Raw genomic sequence first — 19,797 nt, 5'->3', positions numbered from 1 at the left:
ATCCATGATAATGTGAGCAGGGCAACTCAATTCAGTCCCTCGGATACTCTCCTCTCACTTGTGGGTTCTGTGTCTCTGAATGGGGCGTCATCTGGTTCCCTCTGTATTGTCATCCCCAGCCTCCACCCAGTGCCACATACACACAGGGCTGAGTTTTAAATCCAGGGCATTATCATGCTTGGCCATGCTCTACTGCTGAGCCCCGTCCCCAGTCCTGAGTGCTTCTACCCACCCCCTGTCCGCTACTAAGCCTCGGGAGGCAAGACCTTCCCCAGGGAGATCAGAACGAGCACACAAGGCAAGGGAAGCAAACGGAGAAAGGGCAGCTTTGCCGCAGCAAGCCCTGCACGATCAGTCAGGCACGGTGCTGCTCGGGACACTCAGACAGGAAGATCACTTGAGCACAAGAGTGAAGGCCAGCCTGAGCAACAGAGCAAAACCTCCAGGCGGCTGGGCACATGTCTCACTGATTAAAGGTGCTTGCTTGTAAAGTCTACTGGTCCAGGTTCAATTCCCAAGCCACTCAGGTGAGCTGGCAAAAAAAAAAAAAAAAGTGGCACAAATGTCTGGTGTTTATCTGCAGTGATAGGAGGCCCTGGTGCATGCACGTGCACGCACATGCACACAAATAAATAAATAAGAATTTAAAAATACAGCAAGGCCTCTATTTCAAAACAACATAAACAACTGCTGGAGAGCTTAAGGGGTCAGATCTGCAAAGAAAGAAGAGAGCTCTGCCCACAGCATGAAGGAAGAGGGAGGGCTGCCTGGAGCTCTCAGAAGGAAGGCTGCACGGGGGGCCAGGCTGGCCTCACAGGCACGGTGGATACTCCAGGCTCTGAGGCCTGGACAAGCACCGTCTCTCTATGCACATTGATGCTCTCAGATGCAACGTGAATCCTGGGTTCACCTCCCACTGCTCTCCAGTGGCACAACTGCCTGCGCGCCGAAGGTTCCTGAAGCATTCTTTGACAACTCACAGAAGAAGGGTTGCAGAAAAAGTGTATTTCTGAATCTGAAACCACAAGAAGATTTAAGTCTCTGTGTCAGCAGTGAGGTCAGAGAACCCGCCACCATGGAATTCCAAGTTCTTTGTGGCTTGACATAATAGCTACCTATTAAGTTTGCCTTCTGCGTGACCTGTGCCAGTGCTGTTTAGAAAAGGGAAAGCCACCATCCATCACGGGACGCCGTGACGGACTTCTTTAAACTTTATCTTATGAAACTGTTTTCGTAATTATTTGGCTTCGCGTGGTTTCCAGAACCCTGCTATAAGATGTACAGATGGTTTAAAATTGTCCTTAATGGGCTGAGGCCAAAAATACATTTCCAACAAATTAGAACAAAAGGGTTTTATTTTTTTTCTGTTAAAAGATATTACTCACAAAAAAGTAAGATTTACTTTAAAAAAAAAAGAAAAAAATCTTCCAGGCTATATCAAAGGTTAGTTTTGTTTTGTTTGTGTGGGTGGGGAGGGGACATGCACGTGCCATGACGTGTGTGTGTGTGTGTGTGTGTGTGTGTGTGTGTGTGTGTGTGTGTAGGTCAGAGGATAACCTGGTCCCCAACTACTACCTTGCTTGAGACAGGATCTGTCTTATTTGCCACCAATAAGGCCAGACTAGCTGGCCCATGTGCTTTGGGATTCTATCCACTCTGCCTCCCATTGCCATGGGCACATTGGGGTCACAGACTCATGCACCAGCCATGCTGAGTTGGTAGGACCGCAGAGCAGGCACCTTTAACTTGTCTTGTCTTTGAGACAGGGTCTGTCTATGTAGTGTGGACTTGCTAGAACTTGTGTCCTCCTGCTGCCTCCTCTCCTGACTACTGGGATTATAGGTGTGCACCACCTGGGCCTCAAGGGTTATTTGTTGGTAGATCTTGTTAAATACCTTCACATCTGCACCTTTCTACAGTGATAACTAACACTCAAAAATGCACTTCTGAGATGCAATAAAACTGGATCATGGGGTTAAAGGCACTTGCTTGTAAAGCTGGCACCCAAATTCAACTCCCTAGCACCCATGTAAAACTAGAACAAAGTGGTTCATGCATGTGTAATCCTCAACGTGCCTATGGCAATGAGAGGTGGAACCAGGAGAATCCAGAAGCTCACAGTCCAGCCAGACTGGACAAGGGAGACTCTATCTTTAGCAAAGTGGAAGGAGAGGCCAAACATGCTGGCATTGTCCTCAAGCCTCCGCACATGTACTATGGCACACGCACACATGCAGCCATACACACACATAAACTGAATCATAATTTGTACTGGGGTGTAGAAAAGTAGACTAGGGCTAGAAAGATGGCCTAGCAGTTAAGGCATTTTCCTGCAAAGGCAAAGGACCTAGGTTCGATTCCCCAGGATGCATGTAAGCCAGATGCACATGTGTCTGGAGTTTGTTTGCAGTGGCTACAGGCCCTGGCACACCCATTCTCTTTCTGTCTGTCTCTCATCTCTCTCCAAATAAATAAATACAAATAAATATTTTTTAAAAAAGAAAAATAGACTAAAATATTTTGTTGATTTGGATATTTTGTAGACATATGAAAAAACCATAGCTTGCTGGGTGTGGTGGCACACGCCTTTAATCCCAGCACTTGGGAGGCAGAGGTAGGAGGATCGCTGTGATTTGAGGCCACCCTGAGACTACATAGTGAATTTCAGGTCACCCAGAGCTGGAGTGAGACTCTACCTCATAAAACAAACAAAGAAACAAACAAACCCATAGCTTAACACATTTTTTAATGCTTAAAATAAATGTTACTCTGTGTGTGTGGGGGGGGGGCTCAGATGTGCTATAGCATTTGGAGGCCAGAGGACAACCCAAAGGTGTTGGTCTCTTCTACATTTCTTTGAGACAAGGAATCTTTTGTCTTTTTTTTTGCCAATGAGAAGGTCAGTCTAGCTGACCCATGAGCTTTGGGATTCTCCCTGTGTCCAACTTTATGTGGGTGCTGAGGATTTGAACCCTGGTCAAGCAGGCTTGTGGAGCAAATGCCTCCCACTGCTCAGCCTTCTCTCCAGCCCTTGACACGTTTTTCCAAAACCCGGCCATAATGAGGTATGCTGTCAAGGTAGGAGGACAGTGTATTGGAACTAAGTGTGTGTATTTTCCTTTCATTTCCTGCCCTAGACTTCCAAAGATTAAGGGTAGGCTTGACCTCCCAGACAGGCCATTCTAGGTATTATTTATTTATCTTTCTGCTTCACCCTCATTTTATGATCTTTTTTTCACCTCATGGTCTCGAGACGGCTGTCCCTCTCCTACCTTGTGTCCATATTCCAAGTGGAAAGATGAAGATTAAGAGAAGTGAGATAGGAGCTGGAGAGATGGCTTAGAAGTTAAGGCTCTTGCCTGCAAAGCCTGAGGACCCATGTTCGACTCTCCAGATCCCACATAAGCCAGACGCAAAAAAGATGAGGCAAGTACAAGGTTGCATATTCCCACAGGGTGGCACAAGTGTCTGAAGCTTGATTTCAGTGGCTAAGGCCCTGGTGCGCCAATTCTCTCTCTCTAAAGATTAAAAAATAAAATAAAACAAAGGAGAAGGGTTATAGTATTATAATCACAAAAAGAAAAAATTTCCAGAAATCCCAAGTAAACCACCCACACAACTCAGAACCATGCCACCTAGACCACCCTAACTGCAAAAGTTTCGGGAAAGGTTTTAGTGGTGATGGTGCCACCCTGAACAAAACTGGGTGTATGGCAATTAGACCAAAGGACAGATGGTTGCTATTATGGTTTGAATATGAAACGCCCCCACAGGCTCTCTTCTCCTTCTCCTCCTCCTTCTTTTTTTTTTTTTTTTTTTTTTTGTTGCTTGTTTTTTTGAGGTAGAGCCTCACTTTAGCCTGGGCCGACCTGGCATTCACTATGTAGTCTCAGGCTGGCCTCAAATTCACAGTGATCTTCTTACCTCTGCCTCTCGAGTGCTGGGATTTAAAGTGTGTGCCACCATGTCTGGCAGGCTTGTGTCTTCTGCTTTTAGTCCCCAGCTGATGGCAGTCTTTTGGGAGAGAGGGCTGACTAGAGGAAGTGGGTCTCTGAGGGAGAGCCCTCAAGGCTGGGCATTTCCTCTCTGTCTCCACTTCCAACCTGCTAAAAGATGAGAACCTCCTGTTGGCCACATAGTCCAGTGCCATGATTCTTAGTCAATTTGCAAAGACAAGTAAGCCCAGACTGAACCATCAGAAGCCGTGAACCAAAAGAAATCCTTCCAAGCTGGGCGTGGTGGCGCACGCCTTTAATCCCAGCACTCGGGAGGCAGAGGTAGAAGGATCACCGTGAGTTCAAGGCCACCCTGAGACTACAGAGTTAATTCCAGGTCAGCCTGGACCAGAGTGAGACCCTACCTCGAAAAACCAAAAAAAAAAAAAAAAGAAAAAAAAAAAGAAATCCTTCCTCCCCAAGTTGTTTTTGTCAGGTATCCAACCACCGTGATGGAAGAGAACTAATATCGTCACCAAGTGGGTAAACAACAAACTCAAGAAAGCCAGGAATAGTGGGGCACCTGGTTTCGGGGCTAACATCACGGGAGAGCTAGAAAAGGTTACACCCAGGAAGCATGATGGGGTGACTATGCCCCGCCCATCAGCAGAGACAAGAAGATCAAGGTTCTGGTAGGCTGCATGTAACCTTGAGCAGAGCTGAGACCACACCTGAGACCATCAAGCAGCTGCAGATGGAAGAGGCAAGTGGACCAGGCACCAGGTTTTCTGGAGTGCTCAGGAAGGCCACTGAAATACGACAATGGGAGCTTCCACTTCTAAAGACGTTGGCAGCCCTTTCCTGGCTCCCAGCCCCTGGCGTGGCGAGGCAGGGTGACTCAGCTCTGTCTCCCATTCTTTCAGCTCCCCCACATCCGCCTGTCACATTCTTTTGGGGCTTTCACTGGCCACAGTTGGCATAAGTGGTAGGACCACATTTTCCAAGTCAAGGGCCTGAGGGGTGGCATTCTTATAGAATGTGACATGGAGACACAGCCATTGTCCTTCTGCAGCGTCTGCATAGCAAGGGAAGGGCTTTGAGATGGCAATTTACCTAGGGAGGTAGGGGCAGCTGAGGAGGATGCCAGGGTGGGCAGAAGTGATGTCCTGACTGAGTCCTATCCTCTTACCACTGCAAATGGTTGACAGCCTACACACACGCACACACACACACACACACACACACACACGCACACACACGCACACACACACACGCACACACGCACACACACACACACTTCAACTTGGTCATCTTTGAGAGTCCTGTGCTGTTCAATTGACTTTAGATTAGTTAAAGTGATAGGTATTGTGACAAGCTAAATATGTATCTTGGCATCAAAAATGAAGTTTGGTGGGCTGGAGAGATGGCTTAGCGGTTAAGCACTTGCCTGTGAAGCCTAAGGACCCCGGTTCGAGGCTCGGTTCCCCAGGTCCCACGTTAGCCAGATGCACAAGGGGGCGCACGCGTCTGGAGTTCGTTTGCAGAGGCTGGAGGCCCTGGCGCTCCCATTCTCTCTCTCTCCCTCTATCTGTCTTTCTCTCTGTGTCTGTCCCTCTCAAATCAATAAATAAATAATGAACAAAAAAAAATATTAAAAAAAAAATGAAGTTTGGGCTGGGCATGGTGACACATGCCTTTAATCCCAGGACTTGGGGGGCAGAGGTACGAGGATTGCTGTGAGTTCGACGCCACCTGAGACTACAGAGTGAATTCCTGGTCAGCCTGGGCCAGAGTGAGACCTTACCTCAGGAAAAAAAAAAAAATTATAAAAAAACAAAAATAAATAAAGTTTGGGTTGATGAACCCTTTGGAATTTTTTGCATGCTGCTTTTTTGTTTTTTCAAATGTTTGTTTGTTTTTGGAGAGAGACTGGCTCTCAATTTGATCGTTGCCAAGAATGGCTTTGAATTCCTAGCCTTCTGTCTCCATCTCCTGATCAATTTTTGTTTTGTGGTGCGTGCGCCACCACACCTAGCTCCTGATCAATTTTTTTTTTTTTTTTTTTTTTTTTTTTGGTTTTTCAAGGTAGGGTCTCACTCTAGCCCAGGCTGACCTGGAATTCACTATGGAGTCTCAGGGTGGCCTTGAACTCATGGAGATCCTCCTACCTCTGCCTCCCGGTGCTGGGAGTAAGGCATGTGCCACCACGCCTAGCCTGATGAATTTTTTAAAAATATTATTATGTATGAAAGAGAGGAACAGGGAGAGAATGGGCACACCAGGGCATCTTACCAGTGCAAAAAAGTGCCAGCTTCATGAGCCACTGTAGTAGACAGCTTCATGTCACTGGGATGAACATCCAAACCAGACACAGTTTATGGGAGGAAGGGGCTGATTTTAAGCTTACAGATCTAGAGGGAAGTTCCATCAATGGCGGAAGAAGCTTCCCACTTCCATAGATCCAAGCACAGGGAAGCCCCCCAAACAGCCAGAAAATACCAAAAAGCAATGGGCACCAGGGACCCCACCAGAGCTTTGTGGCTGGAACTCAGATTGGTCTTCAGTGACACCTTAGGGATGGACTCCAGGATCCGCCCCCAAAGGCACCTCCTCCAGCCAGGCAGCTGGAGATCCAAGTTACAAGTTTAATTTTAACACCTAAGTCAGTGGGGGATGTACATTCAAACTACCACAACCACTTTGTGCATCTGGCTTTATATGGGTACTGAGGAATTGAATTCAGGCCAGTTGGCTTTGTAAGCAAGCACCTTTAACCACTGAGCCATGTAACTTTGATCTGGTGAAAATAGCTGAGTAATCTGGGGAAAGTCACGTTGGACAATTTGTGGAAATTTTATTACTCAGTCTTCATCAGCTTTTTCTTTTTACCTCAGTGTTCCTCAAGTTTGCTTCACTAGAGATTCGTGATGGGTAAACATTAGAAGATGAAAACCCTTTGAAAGTTGTTTGTTATCCTGTGGGGTTATCTGTAGGCTCACAGACCAAAGGATCAAAGATCTTGGAAGTTGAAAGAAGTTTGATCACTTTCATTTGTAACAAAAATTTTGATCATGAAGAGCTGAGGATAACAGCACTTTCTGTGCAAGCATGACGACCTGAGTGATTCCCTAGCACCCATATAAAAAGCCAGGCAGGGCTACATACACCTGTAGTCCCAGCCCTGAGTGGCAGGTTGAGATAGAAGCATTGCTGGGCTCACTGGTCATCTAGTCTAACAGAAAAATGGCAGCTTCAGGTTCAATGCGAGACTCTGTCTCAAGGAAATAAGGCAGGAGAGTGTTCGAGGAGGACATCTCACATTCTCCTCTGGCCTATGTGTGCATGTGGCGCACATACATCCATAGACCTTATACCATACACAGCACACACAGAAAAGGAAAAAAGTAGATGTTGAGAATTGAATAGCATTGTACACTTGTAATCTGAGTACTTAGGGGGCTGAAGCAAGAGACTATCAAGTTTAAGGCTTCAGTTGCATGGTAAGAGCCTGTCCACAAAAAGCAAAACAAAAAAGCTGGGTGTGGTGGCGCACGCCTTTAATCCCAGCACTCAGGAGGCAGTGGTAGGAAGATCACCATGAGTTCGAGGCCACCCTGAGACTACATAGTGAATTCCAGGTCAGCCTGGGCTAGAGTGAGACCCTACCTTGAAAAACAAAACAAACAAACAAACAAACAAAAGCCAAAAAATCAAAACAAGACAAATAAAAGAAAATAGACAGGCCTGGGGAGACAGATAGCCCAGTGGTTAAAGGTGATTGCTTACAAAATCTGCTGGTCTTGGTTCAACACCTCAGCCACCCACATAAAGCCAGATGGCATTAGATTGCAGCTGCAAGAAACGCTGGTACACACACACACTCACTCACACACACACACACACACACACACGTGTGTGGAAATAAATAAACAAATAATTTTTAAAAATAAAAACAGAGGGCTGGAGGGATGGTTTAGTGCTTAAGGCATTTGCCTGCAAAGCCAAAGTACCCAGGTTCAATTCCCCAGGACCCACGTTTGCCAGATGCACAAGGGGGCACACATGTCTGGAGTTCATTTGCAGTGGCTAGAGGCCCTGGTGTGCCCATTCTCTCTCTCTCTCTCTTTCTCTGTCAAACAAACAAACAAATAAATAAAAATAAAATATTTTAACATAAAAATAGATAATGAAAGCTTTTTCCTGCCTTTCATAATGTAAAACCATGCTTCTACCATGACAAGCTTCATTTCCTCCCAGATCTCTTTTGGCAGCTACCTCAGAGCCCCACATTTAAGGTCTGCCTTTGACAGTTGGCTGCCTCGTCCCCCAGCCCAAGCTGTGGTCAGCTGTCCTGAACCAGGAAGGCAGAATTTCTGTGGCCAGAGACTCAGTTATGTGGTCCCTGGGCCAAGATGAACTAAGCCTGTGGTCCCCCGAGAGCTGCTGCACCAGCAGCTGTGGAAACACACACACAGTTCCTTGCTGCAAGATGCAAATGACCACACTTCCCCATCCTAAATCTCTCTGACGCAGCCAATCCCAGAGCTTTCTGACACCTGCCCTTCCCCGGACTACAGCTCTGAATGTGGAATGTGCTAAATAGAACAATCAAACACAAATTCCCCAAACTAATAACCTTCCTTCTCTCCTATGTTATTGTTTATAAAACTAAGCTTATGAAAGTGAACTTTATTATGTTCTAGGTTTCAGGCCTTTTTTCTTTCCCCTTCTTCTTTCAGCCCAGACTCTGAATGTCTTTGTAATGAGAGGAAGCAGCTGGAGCTGAGCTGGAAGCCTCCTCCCTGTTGACTAGCTGTCAGGATGCTGGAGAGACCTGTGCAGTCTGTTGGAGGAGAAAAGTCATCAACAGTGTTGACCAGCGGTGGACCCTGCAAGCTCTGTGGCTGGCCAGCCAGGCCAAATGTACGAACTAGTGCAATGGTAGACTGTCTGTTATGGGGGAGACCAACTACTCTCTGATTGGATTTGAGGCCCTCTTCACAGGAGCGAATTCCTGCCTTGTACTGAAAATTCAATCAAAAGCCTATGGCTGAGGAGGTCACAGCCCCAAGGGAAAACTACCACTGTTGTCTGGCTAAATGGAAATATTATACCCACCAGACTGTCTTCTAAATACTCATGTTTATGTCCATATATGTTAATGCTACTCTCACTTTGATTAGGGAAGCTTCTCTTTTCAGATGGCAGTGACCACTGGAAACATTCAAAACTTACCAAAGTGCTGAGAAGAAATGACAGTGGAGTGTTCAGCACTAAGTTAGACATCTCTATCATATCCTCTAAGACTCGGGGACCACTGCAAAAGAGGTGGTGGAAAGAATGTAAAAGCCAAAAGAAGGGGAGGAGTGCTGTGCTATACTGATTCTGGACACAGAGACCATGGTATTCATGACCTCACAGTGGCTGACATTACCTGCTATACAAGACGTAAAAAAAAAAAAAGTAATAATGATGATGACATCAAATAGACTAGTTGGAAGGAAGAAGGAATTCAGTGGAGGGAGGATTGGGGAGGAGAGAGAAGAGGGTAGTGGGAGGATTATGATCATTTTGTATTGTCCATATGTGTGGAAATTGTCAATAAAGTGTTTTTGTTTTTTTAAAGAGAGAAATGGCTTTGCAATTAAGGCACTTGCTTGCAAAGTCTAAGAACCCAGGTTTGATTTTCTAGCATACACATAAGCCAGATGCACAAGGTGGTGTATGTGTCTGGAGTTCATCTGCTCTGGCTAGTGGCCCTAGCATGCCCATTCTTTCATGAATGAATGAATGAATGAGTAAGATGAAGAGAGGATGGGGAGATGCCTCAATGGGTAAAATTGCTTGCTATAGTTTAGAGCCCCAGAACCCACATAAATGCTAGACATAGCAATCTCAGCCCTCCTATGATGAGATGAGAGACGACATCAGGAGACTCTCAGAACCCTGCAGGCCGGCTGGCCTATATGGTATACACAGTGGTGAACAGGAGACTTGCCTCAAATGAGGGGGGAGGTGAGGACTGACACCCAAAACTGACCTTCACATCTGCATCATGGCATGTGCTCACCTCTGGGCTCACTCTTTCACACACACACACACACACACACAATTTTTCCTTTTTTTCTTTTCTTTCCTTTTGGTTTTTCAAGGTAGGGTCTCACTCTAGCCTAGGCTAACCTGGAATTCACTCTGTACTATCAGGGTGGCCTTGAACTCACGGCGATCCTTTTACCTCTGCCTCCTGAGTGCTGGGATTAAAGGCGTGCACCGCCACGCCTGGCTGAGTTTTTTTCTTTTTTTTAAAAGAAGCATTGGGCTGAGGAAACGACCAGGATTTGATGCCTCAGTGCCCACAGAAAACCAGACACACAGAGTGGCCCATGCATCTAGAGCTTGTTTGCAGCAGCTAGAGGACCTGGCACATCCAATTCTCTCTGTCTCTCTTCTCTCTTTCTCTGCTTACAGATAAATTAAACATAGGTTTTTAAGAAGGTGGTGCATGCACTTGTGATCTCAGTGTGTCTGAGACCATTGGAGGCAGAACCAAGAGAATCTAAAGCTCATGGACCCGAGACCGAATCTCACAGAAAGTAAAGTACAGACACCTTGAGGTTGTCCTCTGGCCTCTGCACATGTGCTGTGGCATGTACTGCTGCCCATACACACACATATGCACACTCGAATAAAGAAAGAATTCCTGGGCTGGAGAGATGGCTTAGCGGTTAAGCGCTTGCCTGTGAAGCCTAAGGACCCTGGTTCGAGGCTCGGTTCCCCAGGTCCCACGTTAGCCAGATGCACAAGGGGGCGCACGCGTCTGGAGTTCGTTTGCAGTGGCTGGAAGCCCTGGTGCGCCCATTCTCTCTCTCTCCCCCTCCATCTGTCTTTCTCTCTATGTCTGTCGCTCTCAAATAAATAAATAAATAAATGAACAAAAAATTTTAAAAAAGAAAGAATTCCTAGAAGCTCTTACCAATCATTTATTTATTTTTTAAAATATATATATGTTTTCATAGACAACTTCTATACTTACAGACAACAAACCATGGTATTTCCCTCCCTTTCCCTCCCCTACTTTCTCCTTCACAACTCTGCTCTCTGTCATATTCCCATTTATTTATTTTTATACCAACCATTAAAAACAAGAGGAAGCAGTTGTCACCTCCACCTTTAAAGAAAAGGACCAAATGAAGAGGTGTCTAAGCTACTTGTGGAGACACGCCTCACTTCAGTGAGCCTGAACCTATTCCATGCGTCCAATAGCATCTGAATGTCTTTTTTTGTAAAGTATTTTTTCTTATTTATTTATTATTTGAGAGAAGGGTGGGGGACAGAATGGGTGCATCAGGGCCTCTAGCCACTGCAAACAAACTACAGATGCATGTGCCACCTTGTACATCTGGCTTACCTGGGTACTGGGGAATTGAACCTGGGTCCTTAGGTTTTGTAGGCAATCACCTCAACTGCTAAGCCATCTCTCCAGCCCTTGAATTTTTCTTTCTTTCTTTTTTTCTTTTCTTTTCTTTTTTTTTTTTTTTTTTTGGTTTTTTCGAGGTAGGGTCTCACTCTAGCTCAGGCTGACCTGGAATTCACTATATAGCCTCAGGGTAGCCTTGAACTCATGACAATCCTCCTACCTTTGCCTCCCAAGTGCTGGGATTAAAGGCATGAGCCACCACACCTGGCAAGCCCTTGAATTTTTGAATAGGCTGTCTTTGGAAATCTCAAATCCAAGCAGTGGCTTCCCATGGAGGAAGTGGAAAACAAGGCCGCCAGCCTGCCAAACTCAATGCCTCCCACTCACATCTGTTCTATGCATCCCGGAGACCTCCCTTCTGATGGTCCCCTTTGCTTACACGGGACTCTGTTGACCCTGGTGTGCATAACAAGCTCTGCTCCCCAGGTGTGGAGGTCTGCTCTACTTCCTGGGAAGAACTCTGTTTCATCTCAAATACATATCCTTCTATCAAAGCGCAGGCAGCATGGTGGACCAGGTTCTCAGAATGAAGCTTCATGGCTCTAACCTGGAGATGTATTCCTGCCCACCCATGAATTCTTTGCAAAAACATCCAGTTTTCTTCTCAGTGAAAATCTTGAAAGAACACAATTGTCTTGTGGTCCTTGTACCAAACTCTGAACCAAACCTTTAGATGAAAGGGTCAGAGTTGTAAAGCAAACTTCTGCCATGCAATGGGCTTCCCAAAAACATTGGTAATTCAAAGGTGCAGTGTCAGAAAACCCACACAGCCATTCTGTTTTTTGTTTTTTTTCCCTCAGAGAGGATGTGGCCTTGCTTAAGCTGTGTCTGGTTCATGAAACAACAAATATTTTCTCTATCAAACATTGTGGATTGCTAGAGTAAGAGCTTCTTAAATTGTGACAATAAGCCCGGGTCATAGAAATAAAGGGTGTAGCAAAACTCACAGACAGGATATGCATACAGTCAGTTGCTAGTGTCTGGAACAGACAGAGACATGTTTCACCTGCTTGGGCCCTGGGAAAAGGGACCCGACTTTCTTCCAGCTTCTCTATACCTGGTTCAATTAAAAGAGAGTTTAAGTTGCTTACAGTGCAGGGATTCAGGTGGTGTCACCCAACAGAAATGCTCCCTTGGGTATCACAGGAAGTTCAGCAAACTGAAGGCAGAAACAGCCGACTGGCTGGTAAGATGGAAACAGACTAGCTGTGGCATGAGGCTGGGGGTGGTTGCAAAAATTCCACGCGTGGAATTTATCAGTGGAACTTTATTCCTTACATGAGCGCATGATATGATAGCCACAGCTTTTTTTTTTTTTTTTGATTTTTACTTAATAGTTAGATAGAGAATGGGCACACCAGGGCCTCCAACCACTGCAAAGGAACTCCAGATGCGTGCGCCCCCTTGTGCATCTGGCTAACGTGGGTCCTGGGGAATTGAGCCTCGAACCGGGGTCCTTAGGCTTCACAGGCAAGCGCTTAACTGCTAAGCCATCTCTCCAGCCCAGCCACAGCTTACCCCGCGTCGCTGTACACAACCCAGCTCGGCTTCTCCAAAGCCTTTTCTCCGCGCCCTTCCCGGTTAGCGTGGAAATATCACGAGATCTGGGAAGCTGTGCGAGGCTGCAGCGATGGCACGTGGCGCACAGTGTCCCAAACCTGCCTTCCCTCTCCCCTGCCCCAACCACCCATCCTTCCTTCTTGTCTATTCTGCTGACCCCAAGACAGTGAGCCCGTGTTTGGCTGTGGTCAACCCTGGGCTGGGCAGCTATCTTCAGTGTGTTAGGTTCATAATGGTAATTAATTGATGGTAGGAAGAAAGGGCTTATCTCTTGTAGGTACATGATGTAATCTTTATGGGTAAAATCCTATCACATTTCAGATTTGCTTCAAAATACTTGTGAAATACATTAGGGTGTGGAGCATAAATATAATACCAAAACAGTAATGATTATGGAAGCTGGATGATGGGCTTGTTTTTTGTGATGTATGTGTCCATGTGTGTGTGTGGGGGGGAGGGGTGCACATGTGTATGGCGCTGCCCAGAGGACAACCTCTGGTGACATTTTTAGAACATTATTCGTCTTTCCTTCCTTCCTTCCTCTGTCCTTTTCTTTCTTTTTTTATTTTTTTTTTTTGAGGTAGGGTTTCACTCTAGCCCAGGCTGACTTGGAATTCACTATGTAGTCTCAGGGTGGCCTGGAACTCACGGTGATCCTCCTACCTCTGCCCCCAGCACTTGGGTGTCTCATTGGCCTAGGGCTCACCAACTAGGCTAGACTGGTTGGCCAGCAAGACACAAAGGTTCCTCCTTGTCACCACTTCTCCAGTGCTAGAGTTAAAAGCACATGACAGACACCATGCTTAGCTTTCTTTTTTGAGGGGGAGGGGTATTTGATATAGGGTCTCACTCTAGCTCAGGCTGACCTGGAATTTACACTGTAGTTGAACTCATGGCCATCCTCCTGCCTCTGCCTCCGAGTGCTTGGATTAAAGGTGTGTGCCACCATGTCCAGCCCATGCTTAGCTTTTTTTTTTTAAATTTTTTTTGTTCATTTTTTATTTATTTATTTGAGAGCGACAGACACAGGGAGAAAGACAGATAGAGGGAGAGAGAGAGAGTGGGCGCGCCAGGGCTTCCAGCCACTGCAAACGAACTCCAGACGTGTGCGCCCCCTTGTGCATCTGGCTAACGTGGGTCCTGGGGAATCGAGCCTCGAACCGGGGTCCTTAGGCTTCACAGGCAAGCGCTTAACCGCTAAGTCATCTCTCCAGCCCATGCTTAGCTTTTTTGTTGTTTGTTTGTTTTATGTTTTTTCAGTTGTTTTGTTTTGGTAGTTCAGTTATTTTGGGGGTAGGGTAGAGGTTGGCCTAGAACTCATGATGATCCTCCTACTTTGCCTCCTGAGAGCTGGGATTACAGACATGGGCCACCATGCCTGGCTACATCTGGCTGTCTATATGTTGGTTCTAGGGATTGAGCTCAGGTCCTCATGCTTGCTAGGCTGGGGCTTTACTGACTAAGCCATCTCTCCAGCACGACAGGCTCATTGTATTCACTCTGTTACTGGTACCTTTGAAAACATTTTTACTTTTTTTGTGGTTCTGGAAATTGGACCCAGAACCTCACACATTCTAGGCCTGTGCTCTACCACTGAGTTATACCCTCAGTTCTACATCTGAAAGTATTCATGATAAGAAAAAAGAGTTGGGGAAAGCTAAGAAAATGAAATAGCTCCCGAAGAACTCCCTGACCTTGGCCCCTCGCCCAGCCACCACCACCCCAAGTTGCATAAGTGGAACCTTCTTCAATTCTTCTTGAGGATGTGGGTTAAGAGGGGGGAAACCCAAGGCTGATTAATATCATTCACTCACAGAAGAAATAAGAAGCCAATTAAATCTTACGATTATTTTTGACTGTGAGCAACAAACACACTGACATGGGTGAGCTGTTCTTGTTGTTCTTATAAACAAGGCCAAAATATCTGTGGCCTCAGAACCCTGACGCTCATCCAAGCTACTGAGCTGTTCTGAAAGCTCTTTAGACAAGTGGGGGTTCCGACACCAGTAAGTGCTTTTTAGAAAAGTGTCTAGTAAATTGCAATGTTAACTGTTATTAACTGTTAGTTGAGATGTAAGACTTTTTAAAAAGGGGAAAGGGGCCTTTCTTTTTTGGTTGGGGAAGGTTAAGAGGGAAGAGTAGGTGTTGGCCTGGAGCCAACTAAAACAGGAGGCTAGAAGACTCCTGCAGGAGCCCATGGTTTTGTTCACAAATGTTCTTCTCCAAGGCTGAATTTCTTGGAAATTTATTTCATTATATCCCAGCTCAAATTTGAATTATTTCAGTAGGTGCTATGGCTCTTAGTATTTTTGATCCAAACCCTTCCTTCCCTCCCTCTTCCTTTCTCCCTCCCTCCATTCCTTCCCTCCTTCCTTCTCTTTCTCTATCTTTGTCTTTCTTTCTTTTTGTTTTTTTCTTTGTTTTATCGAGGTAGGGTCTCACTCTAGCCCAGGCTGACCTGGAATTAACTCTGTAGTCTCAGGGTGGCCTCGAACTCACGGTGATCCTCCTACCTCTACCTCCCCAGTGCTGGGATTAAAGGCGTGCGCCACCACGTCCGGCTTTGTCTTTCTTTCTTGTTCTTTAAAGGGTTTTAAAATAGGAGGAATGATATAGACAATAATAAACAAAAGAATATATTTGGTTTTAGAATAAATAAATTAACAGAGTTCATATAAATGTAAAAAATCAGGGCTAGGGAGATAGCTCTGTGTGTAAAGGGCTTCCAAGCAAGCGCGAGTACCTGAATTCCGTCCTTCAGAACTCACATAAAGTGGTGAGCATGGTAGTGGGCATTCCCAACCCTGGGGAGGTGGATCCTTGGGGTGTGCTGGCTAGCTAGTCTAGCCAAATTGGTGAGCTCAGCCATTTAACAGAAAAGCTCAAGTCTCCCGGAGGAAAGTGTGCAAAAGGAAACACTCTTCTCCCCAGGGGCAGCCAGAGCTAGGCATAAACAGAGCTTACTAAAGTAAACCTTTTCTTCCATTGGTTTCCCATATACTTCCCCAGGATTTATTGCCCCCTTTCTTTGTTAAAGTGATATATAGGGGTAGGGAGATAGCTCAGTTGGTAATGTATTTACTTCCTATGCAAGCATGAGGATGGGAATTTGATTCCCCAAGACCCATGTAAAAGAGCTAGAGGTGGTGATGGGGCCATGGCTTAGCAGTTAGGCACTTGCCTGTGAAGCCTAAGAACTCATGTTCCAATCTACAGGTCCCACATAAGCCAGTGATGCAAGCGTGCAATGTCTCACATATGCACCAGAGGATGCACGCATCTGGAGTTTGTTTGCAGCTGCTAAAGGCCCTGGCCCATTTTCTCTTTCTGTTTCACTCTCTCATAAATAAATAAATAAATAAAAAGCTAGGTGTGGTGCTGTGTGGCAGAGACAGGCAGATCCCTGATGCTCACTGGTCAGACAGGCTAGCTTAAAAAAGGTAGGTTGAGTTTTTGAGGAAGACACGCGTGCATGTATGGACATATGTATGCTCCCTACCACACAAACATGCACACACACAAAATGATATATAAATCCCCAAATCTAACCATCTCATTGAGTTCCAGCTCTTTCTATAAGCCCCTGTGCATGTGAACAATTGCACACATTTTTTCCCACTGATCTGTCTTTTATTAGTAATTCGCAGACCCACCACAGGAACAGAAAAGGAGGAAGCAATATTCTTCCTCCATGACACACACATGACCCCCTGGATTAGCTACTAGTCCCCATGAAAACAATTCATCTCAGGCAGCTTTAAGATCCTGGGGCTGTAACTCACTGGTGGAGTGCTTGCCTTGCATGTGCAAAGCCCTGGGTTCAACCCCCAGCACCATCAAAGTTATTGGCTCTATTTCCACCAGAAAGTCCAATAACAAATGTCTTGAATCATTTTCTGTTGCCAAAACAGAATACCTGAGACTGAGTAATTTATAAAGTAAAGGGACTTAGTCCCTCGAGCCCAGGAACTCTGGGATCAGTCAGGTGCGTCTGATAATGTCCTCTTGTTTCATAACCTGATGGGGGTGGGAAGGGGAGAGAACACATGTGTGCAAGCACACACACCCACACATACACACACACACACACACAACAGGGGAGACCCAACTCCCTAGATAGCCAACCTGCTCCTAACTCCCACTAGGCCCCCACCTTCCATCACAGCCATGCTGAGGAATTAAGGTTTCAACCCATAACTTTGGGGGGACATCTTCAGACCATAGTAGCAGTAGTAATGGCTTTAGCTTTTTTTTTTTTAAAGAGAAGTAAACCTTTATTTCCATGTTTTCCATATAAGGCTGACTTGGTTGCTTTTTGGTGAGTAGTCAGAGACCAAATCCCACATTCTCATCTGACTCCTTCCATTCCTCCTTGGCTTCAGCCTTGGCTGGGGCCTCAGAGGCAGCAGGAGCCGCAGTAGTGGCAGCAACGACACATGCAGATGGATCAGCCAAGAAGGCCTTGACCTTCTCAGCAAGTGGGAAGGTGTACTCAGTCTACCCAGACAGAGATGAGACCCACTTGTACCCATTGATGATAGAATGAGGCACCAAGGCAACAGCTGGGTAGCCAATCTGCAGACAAATACTGCCAACATTGCAGGTGCCATCCAGGAAACGAGAATGCAGTGTATCCTCTGTGATGTCAAGCATTTTGGGTTTGTAGATGCTGCTATTGTCAAGAACCTACTGGATGATCAGTCCAAAGGAGAAGGGGGAGATGTTCAGCATGTCCAGTAGGGTGGCCTCACTGGCTCCCACTTCATCTCCAGTCTGATGAGCTGCACACCCCTCAGAGTTTCAATGGTGGCCCTGGAGGTCTTAGTGGTCATGCCTACAGCCTGAAAGAAGGAGGTCTTCTTGGGCCCCAGACCTTGTTCTTGGTTGGCACAGTGACTTCACATGTGGCAATGACACCAGTACAGGTGGCAGCTGGCACCTTATTGGCCAGTAGTTTGTCCCTGATCTCAGTGAGGCCTTCTTTGGTGAACACAAAGTCCACAGAGGGGCAGCGGTTTCTCCAGAGCTGGGTGGTTCTCCAGGTGCCCTCGGATGGCCTTGTGCATCAAGGTATTTTTGTCCATCAGCACTACGGCCTTCCCTGGAGGAACATATGGATCTGTGGCCTCTGCCCACGTTGCCTGCTCCCACAGCCTTCCTCGGAGGGACACACAGAGCTGCGGCATCTGCCCACATTGTCTGCTCCCACAGCCTTCCTCGGAGGACACGTGGATCTGTTGCATCTGCCCACATTGTCTGCTCCCACAGCCTTCCTCGGAGGAACACACAGATCTGCTACATCTGCCTAGAGCCCACATTGTCTGCTTCCACAGTGAAGCATGTTGGATAAGAATCCAAGAGTTGGATAATCTTTTTTTGTTGTTGTTTTTTGAGGTAGGGTCTGGCTCTAGCCCAGGCTGACCTAGAATTCACTGCATAGTCTCAGGGTGGCCTCGAACTCTTGACAATCCTCCTACCTCTGCATCCCAAGTGCTGGGATTAAAGGTATGTGCCACCATACCCAGTGAGTTGGATGATCTTTTGTTTTAAATTTTTGTTTATTTATTTATTTATTTATTTGAAAATGGCAGACAGAGAGAGAAAGAGGCAGAGAGAGAGAGAGAGAGAATGGGTGCTCCAGGGTTTCCAGCTGCTGCAAACGAACTCCAGATGCATGTGCCCCCTTTGTATCTGGCTTACATGGGTCCTGGGGAATTGAGCCTCGAACCGGCAAGACTTCACAGGCAAGTGCTTAACTGCTAAGCCACCTCTCCAGCCCTGGATGATCTTAAGGAAGCAACTGGACTTCCAGCTCACGCTGTCTTTCCTGGGCATCTTGGCTGTGCTTCAGGGAGTACCATGCAGGGTTTAAAGACAATGTCACTCTAATGAGGAAGTCTTAGCATCTTTATACATCATGGTATCTTTTAATAAAGAACTTTAAAAACATCCATCTATTTATTTATTTGAGAGAGAGAGAGAGAGAGAATGAGTGTGCCAACCTCCTGCTGCAGCAAACGAACTCAAGACACATGCATCTGGCTTTGTGTGGGTACTGGGAATTGTCAGACTTTACAAGCAAGTGCCTTTAACCACTGAACATCTCCCCAACTCTCCTATTTTATTATTTTGAATTTTTAAAATTTATTTATGACACAGAGAGAATAGGCACAACAAGGCCTCTGGAGACTGTACATGAACTCCAGACACATGCACCACCTTGTACATCTGGCTTACATGAGTACAGGGGAATCAAATCTGGGTCCTTATGCTTCACAGGCAAGTGACTTAACCACTAAGCCATCTCTCCAGGCCTTTCTTTTCCTTCCTTCCTTCCTCCCTCCCTCCCTCCCTCCCTTCCTTCCTTCCTTTCTTTCTTTTTTCTTTTCTTTTTTTTTTTTTGAGACTGGGTCTTACTTTGTAGTTCAGACTGGCCTTAAACTTGAAATCTTTCTGTCTCCTCAACCTACATGCTGGGATTCCCAGTGTGCACCATGCTCACTAATGACTCCCTTTTCTACATCAGTATTTTTAGGAATCAGGCGCTTGCCTGCAAAGCTTAACAACCCTGTTTGGATTCCCCGGTTCCCACATAAAGCCAGATGCACAAAGTGGTGCATGTACGTAGAGGCCCTGAAGTACTCTTGCTCTCTTTCTCTCTCTCTCCTTGAAAATAAATAAATGAAATACTTAAAATTAAAAAAATAAAATAATTCAATTTTGAAATACAGCCATGTGTTTGGAGGGTGACACAGACGTGCTTCTGCTCTGGCTGTGCAGTGTGCCTAGCCTCTGGCTGTCTCCTCACCTTCTTCTCTCCAGACC

General features: G+C 46.0%; 1 pseudogene; it reads right to left on the bottom strand.

The window, feature by feature from the left end:
• Positions 1–17,298: 17,298 nt before the first annotated feature.
• Positions 17,299–18,807, bottom strand: LOC101610617 (annotated as a pseudogene).
• Positions 18,808–19,797: the final 990 nt, after the last annotated feature.

Source organism: Jaculus jaculus, chromosome 5 (genome assembly GCF_020740685.1).
Source record: "Jaculus jaculus isolate mJacJac1 chromosome 5, mJacJac1.mat.Y.cur, whole genome shotgun sequence".
In the NCBI taxonomy this organism is placed as follows: Eukaryota; Metazoa; Chordata; class Mammalia; order Rodentia; family Dipodidae; genus Jaculus; species Jaculus jaculus.
Note: the sequence above shows the minus strand (reverse complement) of the source record. Positions and strands in the feature narration are given on the sequence as shown.